An 18,232-nucleotide genomic window follows, 5' to 3' on the forward strand; every position below is an offset into this window, starting at 1 on the left:
ATACATGTATTTCTGATACTAATATAGATTTTCCAATCACATTTCAGCGGAACTTGATCCCAACTGTTTAAACATCCCCAACATTAATATATGAATCAAGAATATTGTTTCCAATAAATTCTTTACAAGTTTTAGAATTATATATATTCAAACTTATAGTCCAAAAATTGGTCAGGTTTATGACAAATAAATCGTTAAAAATCATAGTATGTGAATTCAGGATTGTTTATAGATTAAAAATTGCTAATATTCAAGTAATTAATATTCATTGTTATCTTGAATGGGCTCATAAGCTAGATGAATTTATTAGATTCATCATCAGAATAAATGCAGCATGGCCTGCATTAATACTTGTATCTTTGTTTGCGCTTGGATGAGCTGAACAAGTCTTTTATGACATTTAACTGTCTACTATAACCAAATACAAACAACATAATTGTTAACTAAACGAAACACGTTATTTATACGAATCTGGGAAGTTGGAATTATAAATTTACGATAAAGTTATAATTTATTCAATTCAGCAAATGTTTATCATCAAACTTCGATAATTAGCGAGTTTACAACTAATTGATCACTGGATTTAGGTTTCGTGTTGTTTGGCACTCGATAACAAGGTTTACCTGTAATCTGGAGACAACTGGTGTTTCCTGAAGGACCCAATCTTCTGTCACACAGCTTCACAGTTAGAGACGTTAGCACAGAGATATCCATGCCACATTTAACCTCATTATAGTGCACTCGATGTGGAGCTACTTAGATTAGTGACTGCACTGGAACTTGGTCGACAAAATTCGACCTGCACTAAGGAGGACCTGACACACGTGACAATGGTCATCACACAATGGTCAAACAATTTTAAATAAAACTCAGTCCTGCAGGAGGTCAGTCGTGGCTCGGACAGCTCATTGATAACATCTCGGACTATGAAGCTGGGTGACAGGAGATCGACTCCGTCAAAGAGCATCAGATCCCTCAAGATTACGGGTACGCTCTACTGACGAGTGTCAAATGGCAGGAAACCTTGGTCCAGTGTTTCTTGCTGATTAGCATCTCGACTAGCTACTTTCTTTAATATGCCATCTAGCAGTATGAACAAAGGACCCTCAGTCTAAATATTCGCAATTCATTGGTCTTTATCAGATCAAATGTATTTTTATATCTTATTTTAGATACATCACACTACTTGATGAAGCTCGTACACTAGTGAATTCAACTAAAGATTTAATAGCACTTCGAGAGAATATGCAACAAATTGAAACGGTATGTATCATGGGAATTATGCTAGTTGTAAATAAATCATTGTTATTATTCAAATATTACGTAAGACTTATATTATCTAATATGTTTCATGTTTTTGTAACTACTCCAAAGAGACAAGTTAACAATATTATATTAGTTATGTTCAGCTGGTTAATTTGAGATAAGATTCTAGTGGATGAGGTTTTGAAGAAAATTATCTACTGAGTAGTTAAACAATCAGCAAAACATTCAAATCCTTCTTCTGAATAACAAATACCGGAAAATGAAGCGAATTCATTCTATATCTTGTACTTACAATCTTTCATAAAGGTACTTAATGTATAAATGTATTCTTGTTTTTGATTGTTATCTATAGAAATTTATTTGACAATAATTTATCTATTGACTGACTTCAAGAGATACTCCTGGAGTTCTAGTGAGAAGCCGTTACCAGTTGAGTCCAACCAGGTCTGTTGTGAGATAGGAACTCACTGAAGACAATGGTTTACGGTAGCGCAACTTCGTGGATTGGTTGAAGTTAGACATTAACACCGATGGATGCCGGCTGGCTCAGTGGTCTAGTTGTTTGAGCGCCTGGCGCGAGAATGATAGGTCCTGGGTTCGAATGTCTAGGGAGGCGGGATCGTGAATGCGTACTGCTGAGGAGTGACACAGTAGGATGAAACGGCCTTCCAGTGCTTCCAGCTTTCCCATGGTGGTCTAGCTTCAATTGACTCATGATTCCAACAAGTGAATTTTCTAAAAATCTCCACAAAACCCATTCTGATAATAATTTACCTAACTAGTCCAAATAAAAGCAAAGATTATTTCGTTATGATTATAGGAGATTTTATCTTTAATAAATAAAATAATTTCATAGTATAAATGTAGTGAACGAGAACACAAGTCGGGACAATCAAACGTATTTTAATACAACATTACAGAACATATTGGTAAAATATGAGAATCATATAGTAAATACTTCATTTGCAAAATGTCAATCAGTTGTCCCACACTTGATTGTTCCGTCGTTTCCACACCAATCATTCTCTGTTCTCATTTACTTTCTTCGATCTTTCTTAACCTGATACCACGCTTTTCACTTTCGATCAGTAATACATACTACTTATATCTGTCAACATCAGTAGCACATACCGCATAAATATTCTTCTTATTCAAAGGCAGTCTACGCTGGCTATTTGTCTAAATTAAACCAATATACAGGTTTTGAATTTTGGCATGAAATTCACTAACCCATTTGACTAAATAAAGTTTTGGCATTAAAGCTGATGTCAATTCGTGATTAAAACTCTAAATCGAATTTCTAACCTTAACCATCAACCCTCATTTGGTCCTAATTATCAGGTGAACACTCTCAAGGTGACCATAGAGTCTCTCAAAGATCATTCATAGATTATTGTCTTATCCCAACAGACTAAAGCTAATAAACGTCAACATTCCAGTTTTGTACTTCTGGAACTCGTCGGAACGAATGTTTTCTTTTGTCTAAAATGTTTACAGATCAAATTTCAATGATAAATCTAAATCAGAAATTGTTCTTCTTGGTGAATAAATTAAATGTGTAAATATAAACTCAAAATAATCTCAGTGTCAAAATATATGTTGTATATCAAAAACAAATGACGATGTTTATTCAATCTTATTTACAATGAAGGCGGGGTGGAAATTTCTAAGTTCATGAAAGTAGGAATGAGTTTCCTTCCACTTCTTTACTCTTATGTCATAATGATTTGGTATGAAGGTGGATAAGCTTAATTGAGGGAAATTTGTGGGACAATTTGTACATTTGTTAATCTAATGACCTATCTTTTGGAAGTGATTAGTTTGTCCACTTTTTTTTATTTATATGGATCACTTGTGCTTGTGTAAAAAAAAACTATGATATGATATTGCTGAAAGTGTATGTATTTCAGTTTATGCTACCAATGCTACCAATGGATATGATATTCGATTTAGACAGATAGATAGGTGCATATATCCACATACAAACATCTATGAATAGTGTAACTTGTATGAAGATATAAAGTTATAAACTAGCAACCATTATCACACAAATTCATAAACTTTTAAGGTCAAAATAAAATGATATTTGTTTATTAGTCCGTATTATCTAACTATGTTATTCATGTTCTCATTATTCTATACTCATTCTCTATTCATTTATCTTGTAATAATCTGTATTCCAAAGAAGCATGAAAATTCAATTTATCTAAAATAGAAACTAATTGATAATGATTCATAAGATCAAATAACTGTTAATGATGATATTCATTGAGAATAGTCTGAATAATCAGTGATAACAATTATTATTCATTATGAATTCAATGAACTTGATGTTTCTATGACAATTGAAAGTTATTCTCTTTATTAATAATAAGTTGTTTCCACCCTCACCAGTCCCCGCCCCCGCCCCCAAATTTTCCCCTTTTTCTTTTCAATTTATTTAGATAAACATAATGATAATGATAAGTTTTAATTAATCGATTGTTTTTGCAAATTTTAATTACGACTTTTATTGAGTATATTTCTTAGTAGATTTTTCCTTTATATATTTTTTTTGTCTTGACAACGCAAACAATTTAGTCGGTTTTAGATGGAACAATTAAGAGTTAGAATGAAGTAAATACTCATTATTATTTGAATTCAATTAAATCGTTTACTGATTTTATCTAGACATATATTTAACAAAATGAAAAATCATTGAACAGCCTTTTTTTTGTCCTAATATTGAACTCATCAATATTGTCCAATTGAATTCGTTAACACATCTTCATGAAGAATTCATCATCTTAGGAAATATCAAGCTGTTAGTCAATGGTTCACGATTCTGAATGAACATGAGTTACTAGCCGAAAAAAGACATCCAAGTTTTTCAGGAAATGATTTTTCATTGCACTATACCACCTAATCGGAATCAATAACCAGCTATTTTCATTTGTACGCGTGATAAAAGTATTTCGTGACAATATTTTATTTATTCGGTTGTCAAAATTATTTGGTAACTGATATCTGAGGCATTATACAGGAATAGAAGGATAAAGAGTGGTTATGTTTAGTCACTTGTTATTTTGGTATGTTCATGTTTCATTTAGCTTCAAGAATGGCTTATAGAAAAGAAAGAACTTGTTGAAGAATATGATCAGGCAGGTAAACTATCAAATATGAGTTCATTGGTACCATACAAAGTATTCGTCAGTAAACAATATACACAACATCGTGTACTTGAAAGTGAAATTGAATCTAATAATGATCGTATTGAACAGGTTTTCCAAGTATGTTTTATTGCAGACTATTAAATGACTGCTAGATTGATGAAATGTCTGATTGATGTATCTGTTGTTAATTGTTGTAAAAAAATCATTTTACATCAATGATTTACATTTATATGCATATATAATGTTGTAGGTCGAAGTTGAACTACTGAATGACACACTCAGATTTCACATTTTACAAAATTAACTTGTTTCTTTAAGTTTTAAGGGCCAGACTATAATTTATGGACAAACCAATTAGATATAAGATAACGGGTCACGAATTTCGGTGCGAAATTCATCCATACATTTGGCTAAATAGAGTTTTGGCATTATAGTTGATGTCAGTTCGTGATGATAGCCCTAAATCTAATTTTTAATTCTAATCATCAACTATAAATGAGAATTCTAACGGCTCTATAATCCTTATTTAGTCCTAATCAGTAGGTATCCACCCTCAGGGTCACTTCAGTGTCGCTCAAAGGTCGACCATAAATTATATTCTCACTGTTTTGAGTTACAGTAGCTCGAAGGCATTGATATTGAACAGTTACATAATTTCACTTATAAACTCTCCAGTATAACATTCCTACAACCAGTTCTTAGGTAAGGTTTCTAACAGGGATGAATTGTTTTCAAGTGAATTGGAACTTATGAGTTATGAAATTCAACCACTTTTGATAAGTTTCACAAAAATTTCAACGTTTGTTCAGTGATTTGCACAAAATATGTCTGTTTCAAGTGTGTGTTCTCTGCCATTGTATTGCAAAACAGTTTAACTCGAGTTCTATGTTAAACAAGATGAGTTCTATAAATTTAGTGCTTATTCTAAAGAATTTACATTCTTGTTTTAATTATAACAAGCATTGTTGCTGATTTATTTTTTTCCTTTATCATCAATTCTAATCGACAAAACGCACGAAATGATTGAAACGACATTTTTTACAACCCAAAGGTAAAATCAGAAAAGTATACTTAAATAATTTGTCGACATTTATTACTTATATAAGGTTACAGTTTTGACAAGATTACTAACAGTAAAGGGGTTGTGGAGATTGTTAAGTTTTTGATTGAGATCATGAACCAATTGATGTTAGGCTACCGTTGGAAACCTGGAAGCACTGGACGGCCGTTTCGTCTTATTGTGGGACTCCTCAGCAGTGCTCATCCACGATCCCGCTCGCTGGATTCGAACCCAGTGCCTACGGTCTCGCGCGCGGATGCTTAACCAACTAGACCACTGAGCCGGCATCCAATGGTGATAGTGTCTAACATCAACCAATCCACGTAATTGCGCGACCATCTTCCATTGTACTGAGGTAGATACCTGGGTTCGAATCCCGCGAGTGGGCTCTTGGATGCGCACTGCTGAGGAGTCCCACAATAGGACGAACCAGCTTTCCAGTGCTTCCAGGTTTCCAACGGTGGTCTAACATCAATCGGTTCATGATCTCGATCAAGATTACTATCGTTGTACTTTTCAATGATAAATTAGATACACATTTATGCCATTTGAAACAAACTCTATGCAGTTACCAAAGATTAATTTACCGTTTAATTCCATCAGTGATTGTATGAAAAGAAGAAAAACTCTCTGAAGAATAAATTTCACTGTTAGTAAAATAAAATTATTTTTTTTAGTTTTCTTAAGTATTCATCTAAAAGTCATGACGATTACTTGAAGCGTTTAGAAGAGTATTTACTTACAAAACAAAAAACCCACGTAAAAATATCATTCACGATAGATGATGATTTTGCCGGTTAAAAACCATTGGGAATCTGCGTATTTATGAAAGCTATTTAATGCTACTAATAATAATAGTAATATATGTCATTACATATACTTGCCTTAAAAATGCTTACTAGATAAGTATTTCAAGAGTAAAGTCAACTAGCGTTTTTTTGTTCCCTTGTAAGTTGTTTTATGTGTGTGTGTGTGTGTGTTAGATAAACTATGGTGAATCTATAGCGTTTCTTATTGCATGTGCCTATTTTAATGTACCGATGTTATGTTTTCTTAGAAGACATGTCAATGAAAAGATGGAAGAGGATTGAATGGTTCATACTACCTAATAGAATTATGTCAGTCAGTGATTTTCATCATTTTAAATCTCCGAAAATTGTACATCATTCTGAAGACAAACTGTATTTGTTAAAGAAATGATTAACGTGTTGAATAATCCTAACAGATAATTATCATCCTTAACTTTTTAACATCTTATTTTGTATAATAGAAACTGATTTATGCTTTATTGAGCAAGATGATCTCAGTAGTTAAATGTTCATTCTAAAGTAGTAAAAATAGATTGTATGGGAGATAATGAAGTTAATGAACGAGGTAGTTCTACTAGTTTCATTAACAAACTATAATGCTATTACGTTATTTCTTTGAACCTATCAACCAGTATCATGTGCACCAAGTTGCCACTCAGAACATTATTTCTATTTCGGACTGCTATTTACTCTACAGATTAGTGTCTCTGAATTGAACAGGTACTAGCTCAACCAGCACTAATGTGCTCGACTCGACAGTCATGTTCCTATTAGTTCACTATTCGTCTACGTCTCTCTATGCCCAGGCTTATATCCGGAAGTAGCAATCAGCTTGTATTGAATTTATTCTGTAACAATTGTAGTTCATATTCAAGCATACCAGAGCACATGGCACTGTAAAACTAGATATAATAACTGTACATGAACAATCCAAAGTGTCTTTGAATAGGAAAGACTGTAAATATTCGATTGACAACGAATGAAGAAGATTAAACCGTATATCAGTAGTGAATGAATCAACCGAAAACTTACATACTTATTCCTAATAATCTAGTTACTCAAAAATTGTATATAAAAATGACAAGTAATGATCATTCGAAAAACTAGTCTCAATTTCAACAATGTTCTTTTTTTAAATTAGAATGTAGTCAATACCATTGTACAATATCCACGTATTGCGGATCAATTGAGTGAATCACTTGGTAATTTAGTGATACTATGGGAGAATCTACGTAAATTGATACGGGAAAGAGGTGATTATATGGTTCAATTACACAGGGGTATGTTAACTTTGTATCTGATTGCATAATATTAGTTAATTCTGGACCTGGTTGTATCGTTTAATTGAATATCTTCCTTTTCATTCATTATAATGAACACTCAATTCCGAATATAATGAAGTCAGTTTCTTTTGAGGTTATGTGTAAAATCATATACGGTATGTTTTAAGAAAGAAATATTGTTTGTTATAGAATATATTCTTCAATTAGTCAGAATTACACATTCGAATGTCATAGAGCATAATAAATATCGAACTCGCAAAACATCTTCAAGAAGAATCTAAATACAAAATGCTGAACAATTTTTATTGAAAACTGAATACTGGACATTTGGATTTTTGCTTTTCAACCCGTAACCTAAATATACCGAAAACATTTGGTCACAATGTGACGATCAGAAGTTTAGTTCAAAAGTTTCAAAGATGTTTTCATTTCACAATTATGGTCAGAATTACTCATTTTTGTTTGGTTTTTTTCTATTCACATAGATACGTAAATATTCTTTAAATAATAATAAAGAACTTCACTGGTTACTTACTTACTTACTTACTTATGCCTGTTACTCCTAATGAAGCATAGTCCGCCGACCAGCATTCTCCAACCCACTCTGTCCTCCGCCTTCTTTTCTAGTTCCATCTAATTCTTTTCCATTTTTCTCATGTCTATCTCCATTTCGCGGCGTAATGTGTTCTTTGGTCTTCCTCTTTTCCTTTGGCCTTCAGAATTCCATGTGAGGGCTTGTCTCGTGACGCAGTTGGGTGCTTTCCTCAATGTGTGTCCTATCCACTTCCAGCGCTTCTTCCTGATTTCTTCCTTTGCTGGGATCTTATTTGTTCTTTCCCACAGTTGGTTGTTGCTAATAGTGTCCAGTCAACGAATCCGAAGTATTCTGCATAGACAACTGTTAATAAACACTTGTATCTTCGCTTTCGTAATTCTCCAGGTTTCTGTCCCATACAATAGAACTGTCTTGACATTTGTATTGAAGATCATGACCTTGGTGTTGGTTGACAGACAGTTGTTTTGAGTTGCAGATGTTCTTCAGTTGTAAATATGCTGCACTTGCTTTACCTATCCGCGACTTCACTGGTTCATTACCAATATGTAAATAGTAAACTATTCATTCATGTTAATTTAAAGTTAGTTATGATTTTCTAGTATAAAACTGTTTTCACTGTTTATAAACTTATTTTATTACATGAATATGAATTACTTAAAAGGTTTGAATAATTCTTTCTGGTTAGCGTTTTTTTAGCGAGTTGGTTTTCTACGGGATGGGGTCCCTAACCCCATGCCCAACCCCCCTCTTTTATCCGGGCTTGGGACCGGCAGTAGACCCCGGAGGGACTCCAGGCGGAGTTACATGAATATCAGTGAACTAATAGAATATACGCATTAAGATCTAATATGTTGAAAGTTAACTTTTTTATAGTTTGTACTAATACATTTGTATTACAAATAATTTACAGATTTACATTATCAATCATAAAAAAAGTTATACTAGCGATGAATGTTGTTCTGGATCCTTCATCATTCTTTACTTGAATGTTCTGTAATATTTATTTGACGCATATAAATTGATCAAATGCGATAATGAGCATGAGCATTTCAACAAAGATAGAGTAGGTTTAAACGAAATAAATAAAATGATTAGAATCATAACTATGTAATACGTTATGCATGAATAGTCAATTTAAGCGTACTCTATTAATGAAAGAGAGGTGAGATAAATCAATGTAACAATAAACTAATCAGAAATTTTTGTAATACGCTAATTGAATTTCTGACGTTTCTCTCGACTAAATTGTTTCTATGGAGAATTTATGACCAAATGAAAATAACAACAACAAAAAATTAAATTGTACAATAGTGATACGGTACAATAATATAGACAGTCCTAGAAATTCAAATCATGGTAGTGGTACTTATAAACAAGAGTTTGGAGAGATACGGATACACTTGTTTCAAGCTTATTTTAAATACAAAAATGTCTTACCTGTTACATGATTAATTAAATAGATTGAAAAGGTGCTTCTATTTGAGAATTTTGCCAATCACTTAGGGAAATTTGCGCTTACTTGTTAACATTGACTGGGTTGATGTTTCCCGTTCATCGTCATACAATTTGATTTGCGGAAACAATGATAAACAGTGATACTTCTGAAAAAGAATTGTGTTTTCACTTATTGTTAGTTATTTTTTTTTACCCATTTAGCTCTAACAGAATTATCACTAGATTGATTAACACGGCACAAATTATGATTTGCAGATCACTTATACGAAATAGCATTTGTTACATTGCACTTCCATGTTCAAGTTCATTTCAATAACAAAGTGTATAAAGATAGAACTATGATGAGATCACTGCTGAATCCACTTCTGGTGAATCATTTTATGATTAAATTTGAGAGAACATTCAATTAGTTTTTACGAATCAAACTCCATTTTCTATGTGTAAAACGAGAAGTTACTCGTCTGACTGTCCTAATTTGTTCTACGTGTTCACCTGCTACCCTAAATTAAGATAAATTATCAGTAGTCAGTGTTAACTTCTGAAAAAATTCGCTGACCATAAATCATCTCTGAATAGAAATTTGATGAAACTAAATAACTTGCTAGATGATATGAATCAAACATGCTTCAGCATGCATAAAATGAGGATAAATAAATACATTAACTGTCAGCATTGGGTTGTGGAGATTGTTGAATCGATCAATGTCAGATCACCACTGAAAACCTGGAAGTACTGGAGTGCCGTTTGGTCCCATTACGGGAGTACTTTGAAGTGAGCACCTATGGCCCGCTCGAAACAACCGTTCACTGTTGACAGGATTTTAAAGGTGGTCTAGCATTGATCGGTTCATGATTTTAATGAAACATAAAAATGTTTATGCTATTGTCTTGACCAAGGTAAATTAGATAAAATAAAATATGAAGTGATGTTAAGGTTTACTTATTCATCCCTAATTCCTATTAGACTGCTAATTGTATTCCATCTTCTATACTTATAATGTCTAGGTATTCAATAATTTTGATGTTTGATTATAGTTTCTTGAAAATGCTTGAACCTAATTGTCGGGCGAAACTTCGGATTTACTCACAGTTTAATCACTGAAAGTTTTATAAATCTAATTCTCTTCCATTAAATCCCCAAGTACTTTTAGAGAACAACCTTGAACTTGCATCCGGACTTGTTTGCTCACTTTAGATTCGAATTCACTCAATAAACATCCATTATATAATGTATCGAATCAGGTAATACTCATATCACTGTACGTTTTGAAGTAATAATACTCACTACTAAGACTTGAATATATACGGTAAAATATGTTTAAGCCAACCTATTTGTTGTGCAAACTAGAGATCCTCAGATAGTGTTTAAAAACAAAGAAAGATTTCCAAGTGATTAAGTATTTATGAATCAACCAACCTTGGGAACGCAAACTTCTAAATCCATGAATACGCAATATAACAGCCAAAGGGATCCATACGTTGTGTTTTTATCAGAGCATATTTTTCAAATTACTTACGCCTGTTACACCTCGCAAAGAGGCGTCGGTCACCCACCAGCACTACACACCGAAATCTGTACTGCGAAATCCTTTCCAGTTGTTCCCAGTTCCTATTCATCCTTTTCATGTCTGCTTACAATTCTCGACCAATGTGTTCTTCGACCTTCCTGTTTTTTGCTTCCGATAGCGCTTGCCTCGTGATGCAGTTTGGTGATTTCCTCAGTGTATATCCTATCTGCCTCCAACGTCGTTTTCTAATTTCCTCGTTCTTTTCTCCCACAGTAGGCTATTGCTAGTGGTATTCGGTGAACGAACACTGGGCATCTCGCGTAGACAATTGTTTAAGAACACTTGTATCTTATTGATGATGGTTGTGGTAGTTCTTTAAGTTTGAGCTCCGTACAGTAGAACTGTCTTGACATTTAATTTGTTTAATCTGGTTGGCGTCTTTTAGCGAGATTTTTTTCTACGGAATGGGGTTGACGACCTCACGCTCAACCCTCCTTCTTTACTCAGGCTTGTGATCGACGGTAACTCTGAAAGAGCTACAGGCGGAGTTGAATTTTTCATTTAGTAAATTCTAAATAAAAGCAGCAAGATCATGTGAATCTAATAAATATGTTACAGTTTAAATGACTTGATTCATTTAGTTCTTCCAAATTTCAACAATCTAATTAACAATCATTTCGATTTATGTATGGGATACTCTGTTTATTTCATTTCACGTATTACGTAATCGCTTATTAAATATTACCCTACTAACATTTAATCCAATTATAATTATTCTCAAACTTCTATTCGTTCAACAGCCTCATCCTTTCAAACTGTGACAAAAAAGCTGTATGTCGAAATAGAACTAGTTGTTCACTTAATTTGTCTCTCATTTAAACATAGCCACTTCGTTCGTTATTTGAGCAACAATCATTGGGAGACTAGTAAATGATAAAAACAGAAAGGCAAGTAAAGGCGAAGTAAAATACAATGAGATAGTGGGAGTATATTTAGCTGGTGTAACCTTTATAGTGGATCAAACAAGAATTACAGATATGATTTTCTGTATATATGCATTAGGTTTTTAGAATTGGTCAGGACGAATTCTATCGTACAATCGAGACATTATCATGGATATTTCACTAGATTACTCATGACCAAATGCAACATCTATAAAGTGTGCTTTAATGATAGTAAACTATTCACGAATTCTAATTTCATTCAGATTTTACTGTACGCATAAATTTAGCCTAATCCGAATTCTTATTTAATAGTTGAGTTCAAGAGTCATTTGAACGTAGCCCACCATAAAAAACCTGGAAGCGCTGGATTGGCGCTTCGTCCCAGTGTGGGACTCCTCAACAGTACACATCCACGATCCTGTCTCGCAAGATTCCAACCCAGAACTTATTGGGCCGTTGGATGCCAGCTCATTGGTATAGAGGTTAAGCGTCCGCGCCCGAGACCGATACGTTCTGGGTTTGAATCTCGCGAGCGGGATCATGGATGCGCACTGCCGAGAATTCTCACACTAGGACGAAGCGGCCGTCCAGTGCTTCCAAGTTTTCCACGATGGTCTATCCTATTTTAAAATCAGTAATTTTATGATAATTATTATTATCAGAAATAAATCAAGTTGCTTTGTGAATCGAGTTGTACTTTTTTTTAAAATACTTTTTATCGAAGAAAATATTCATGATAGAACAAGAGAGCTTTGTGAAAAACTGGTTCAATCCAACATTACGACATCAAAGATTGACTTCAAACTTAATGTTACGCATTTACAAGCATTTTTAAATGAAAATTTCTAGTGACTGTCATTCTGAACTTTATTTGATTAATCTGTGACAAAAAATGGGCGCTTTGAATGTTAGATTCGAAAATGTATTTTTTCGGCTAAAAGCAAATCAAATTTTAATTGCTAAGCAGTGAAATCTAACAAGATCTGTGCATACTGTGCGTATTGCCTCGATATTGCCTCAATTTACAAGCTTTATAAGCAAAGATGGGATAGTGGCTAGCAGTGGAATCCAGGAGGTGCGCCAATAAGAGACTGATCAATTTCAGTCCTAAACATCAATGGGAAGATTCTAGTAAAATAATACCAAATGAATTCAAATGCACCCCATTCCACAAGCAAGTGGCTATTAGGACTCAGTAGCTCAGTGGATGACGCGACGGCATTTGAAGCGAATGGTACTGGGTTTGATCCCAGAGTGCATATCAACTCTGGGATGTAGGTACATCCAGCTGACGACGAGTTCGAAATAGGACGAAACGCGCGTCCTGGATTACACTGTTAGCCTTTATTCCATCTTTGCTTAAAACGTATCATTGCTAACCAAAAGACGATATATATATATATATATATGTTTAGACTCATGCTGAATCTTATATCACTTTAATCATACCAATGTAATATTCTTTCTCCTTTTTTTTTCTTTAACAATTAGCGATTATATTTGAAGATGGATACAACGAATTAAATCGTTGGTTAGATAAATTTTTTATAGAATTTTTATCCTTTAAATCATTTGATCAATTAAAACAATTCGAAGAACATGCTGAACAAGATCCATCAATGATGGTGGAAAGTTTCATAGAACAATTCACATCAGAATATAATCATAATATGAAAATGATTGAAGGAACAACAGAATCATCAAGTAACATTTTAGAATATCTTATAGAAAATAAGTTTATGAATCAAAATTGGACCAATAAAGCCAATATACCAGGTTGTAGTAGTATGAATGAGGTATCTTCTTATTTGAACAAAATGATCAAATGTTTAATCAATATTGATGTAAAGAAAAAACTTCTAGTGGAACTTCATGTAAGATGTAATTTTTTGTTTGTTTGTATTTTTTTAGTGTTCGTAAATACGTTTTTATAAATAGCCCTTGTTTGTAGCCCTTAGATACAAGTATTCAGACGAAATACCATTAACTGACCTTATTCTCAATTATAATAAACATTTCTGTTGTAAACATCAAATAGAAAACTATTAAACATGTACTCAGTTATCATTCCTTCACGGCAGTCCGTTTTGTTTTAATTTACGGCAGCGAAACGTGGCCATTAAGAGTTGAATATATTCAGAAGCCACTAGTATGTGTCCATAGATGCCTTAGAAATATTGCTGGCGTCTGCTGGGATCACCGGGTAAGTAATATTGAGGTTAGACTAAGGGTACTAGGGAATGATGGTAAATCAATTGATGAGGTTGTGAATCTTCATCGACTGGGATGGTTGGGTCACGTGTTACGTATGCCTGAATACCGATTACCATGAAGTGCAATGCAAACTGGCGTTAGGGATAGTTGGAAGAAAGTTAGGGGCGGCCAAACCAAAACGTGGCATCAGTGCTTGAAGTCACTAACTTCTGATGTGAGCCATGTTGGTAGATGCAGACTACTTGGTTGGGGTCCGCGTGACTATCGTAACCAATGATTGAAGACTGTGCGTGACATGGCTCAGAATCGATCAGAATGGCGTCGGTGTATACACTCTCTGTCTTCCCTTAAACTAAGAGATTAAAATCGCTTCATTTCTTTCTTTCTACGAACTAATTCTTTCTTCCTGTACTATATTCTTATTGTAATCTTTCTTTTATATATTACCACAACTGAATTAACTACTTTTATGAATTCGGTGTTCATCTTGTTGTGTTATTGTGAGGTATGGCAACTGAGACCGATGCATATATGTGCCTGGTCCTACGTTGTAGCTGACCAACTGACTGATTCCTTTGTGTTAGGCGTTTATGAGAATTTATTATCTGATAACACCATAGTATGTATTAATTTAGACTAATAAGATTTAGAATTACTCAACATTAGCACGTTACATTTCCAATTTTCTGTCAATCTAATATGTCATAGACACTGGATAAACTTTGTGATGATAAGTGGTGTGGCATAAGGAAAATGGTAATGGTTTTGAAGATTGTAGATGAGAACACTTATTTTATTTTGTAAGTGTTTGCATTAAATAGTAGTTTACTTAGAAAATCTATCAAAAGATCAGAATTCGCACTCATATTTTCAAGATAAGTTTTAGTCTACAATTTATGCAAGACAATAACTAGTCAGTAACTTAATATTATTGTTGTCATTGCAGAAACCTTAGTTTCTTTATATGTTGGGGATGAAATTTTCTAAAATATTTCTTTTCGTAAACAAAATGTATTTTGTTGTTTACCATTGAACATTTCAATGATGCTAGTTGAATAATGTCAGTTACATCAGGGAATAGTTTTTAGTTGCCTAAAGTATTTAAACGTTCCTACAACTGTCCAGTGTTTCATAGCAAAGACCATCAGCTGTACGTCTACCTGAAGTTTGTGCTGATGATGTCATTCAGAAGAACAATGAAAGCTCGAATGCCAAACCATCTAGCTCGGAGAACAAAGGTATACAATCGCTTACTTCATGGATATTTCAGTTTTATGGAAGTTCTTCAAATATGATAGTGAAATGATTCACTGAAAAACAATTAGAATAGGATTCATATATCTTTAACCATGATAAGTGAATTGTGAATATTTTATTCATAACTGAATAACTAAACTGTAATTTTTTTATGATATCACATTCGTTGTCAATAACCATGTTGATGAGATAATAACAAGTTTTAATAGTAGACTAGACATTATAGTATACCATTTAATCATCGATTATTCTATTGACAAATATATCTTTGAATGATTCTCATTTTCTTACATACGATTCACTGGAAACAATTTTTACCTATGCGATATTAGCGATAACCAGTAGTACAAATTAATGAATGGAAAATAAGAATTAATACAATGATGTGTGGCTTGTATCTTCCCATTGATGACTCAGTAGCTGAGTGAATAACACGATGGCGTTTGAAGCGAATGGTACTGAGTTCGAGTTCCAGAGTGAACATCAACAACTCAGAGATGTAGGTACATCCAGCTGACGACGAGTCCGAAATAGGACGAAACGCGCGTCAAACTGAATTCCACTGCTAGCCACTATTCCATCATTGCCTAATAATACATATTGTTACAGATGAATGAAATAAACGGATTCTATCATGAAATTCTTATACTCTAGATCATAATTCTTGTTTTTTAATGGTAAACAAATTTCTTATTTCCCCCCCCCAGAAAAAAATGTTACGAATGATCATAATTTTATTAAACAATCAAACGTTTTTATCGTTTTGTTATTTCATCTTTTGAAATTTATTTCCAAGACAACAACAACATTACCTCCCATTTTGTAGTCATGAATTCATATTGTTTCCCTTTGGATAATATAATGAAAATTGTTATTATATAATACATCATAGAACTAATCAATGTACAACGTATTTATTAGTCAATATTCCATTGTTATTCATTTCGTTTTACTTTTTGTTTTAAAATGGATTTTAATTTCCTGTTCAATGTTGAAGATGTTTATATTACTTTCTATGGAATACAAGTACATGGCTAAGTATATATATGGGTTGATGTATTCAATCAACATTATGAAAGGAACTATAGTGATTAGAAGACTTTTGTTATATGAAATATGTCAGTCATTAAACAAATAAGATAAACATGTAATTTTCTTTGAACTAATTCATAAAGGTATTCGAACAACGATAATAATGTTCATTATCAAATTGGTCTTACCATACATCTGTGTTACTATACACAATTCAAACAGTATAACTTTCTTTCGATAGAACAATGAGTAGATGGAGGTGATCTAAAAACTGTGTTGTATTTGCGTGATACATTTCAAACAATCTGGTCACACACACATATACTTGTCAAGGTAAATACATCACATTTTCATCATATCAACTCCATCTTCTCATTGTTCTATCGAAATTTATAAAAGGGACTAATTACTTGAAATAACTTTGTTAAAATTTTATGTGAACTAAATAATTAGCCATATGTGGTCATGACTTTCATGAAAACATTAGAGTTTATTACGAAGCTAATGACTACAAAATACAAGCTGAAGTATTATAGTTGTTATTATGACTTCCTTTGAATTTTCCCTCTAAACAAAAGAGAGAAGAGCAATACTATAATTTCTATATTATATGTCAAGTTTACTTAGTTTTTTTCTTAGATTAGTTCATGGGACTTATATGTTTTTCTGAGTGTAACGGTTGTCGATTACATAAATTATCAGAATGCGTTTTGTGGATATTTATAGTAATTTCAATGGTTAAGATCATGATTCAGTTGAATCTAGATTACAGTGAGAAAGCTGGAAGCACTAGACGGCCGTTTTGTCCTATTGTAGGACTCCTCAGTAGTGTGCGTCCACGATCCCTCACCCCACTAGATTCGAACACAGGACCTATCAGTCTCGTGCCAGGCGCTTAACCAACTAGACCACTGAGCCGGCCAGCATCCAACAGTGTTAATGTTTAACTTCAACTAATCGACGAAGTTGCGCCGCCGTACACCATTGTCTTCAGTGAGCTGATATCTCACAACAGACCTGGTTGAACTCCACTGGTAACGACTTCTCACTAGAACTCCAGGAGTGCCTCTTGAAGTCAGTTACTAGTGAGCAGATGATTATTATCAGGATGGGTTTTGTGGATATTTATAGTAATTTCAACAGTTGAGATCATGAGTCCTGGGTTTAAATCTCGTGGGGTGCGGGATCGTGGATGCGCACTACGGAGGAGTCCCATACTAGTACGAAACGGCCGTTCAGTGCTTCCAGGTTTTCCATGGTGGTCTAGCTTCAATTGACTCATAATTTCAATCTGTGAGATTACATAAATCATAAAATTTAACAATTGGTGATCATTAAACGAGGTTCATTTCATTCAACACGTCAAATTGTATAGTGAAACGTGTTGCAGTAAATTGGATAATGATTTCAGTAACTAAACTGTGTAAAGCCAGACACATTCAACCCTTAAGTGTCGCTGTCAAAACGATTCAACTACATCCTTAAAATTAAATTGATAATGAAATTGTTTGTTAAGAACAATAAAATCAACAGTTTGTTTGTAGTAGTACTTCTGATGAGGGCATAATCCACATTGAAATACTCTAAGTACATTATAATGATCATTAAACAATTTATTTCATAAATTTTAATCTGTCATTAGTCCCATTAGTATTCGTAATTAAAGTGAAAGAAAACGCATCATACTATGCATAATA

Source organism: Schistosoma haematobium, chromosome 4, assembly GCF_000699445.3.
Source record: "Schistosoma haematobium chromosome 4, whole genome shotgun sequence".
NCBI lineage: Eukaryota > Metazoa > Platyhelminthes > Trematoda > Strigeidida > Schistosomatidae > Schistosoma > Schistosoma haematobium.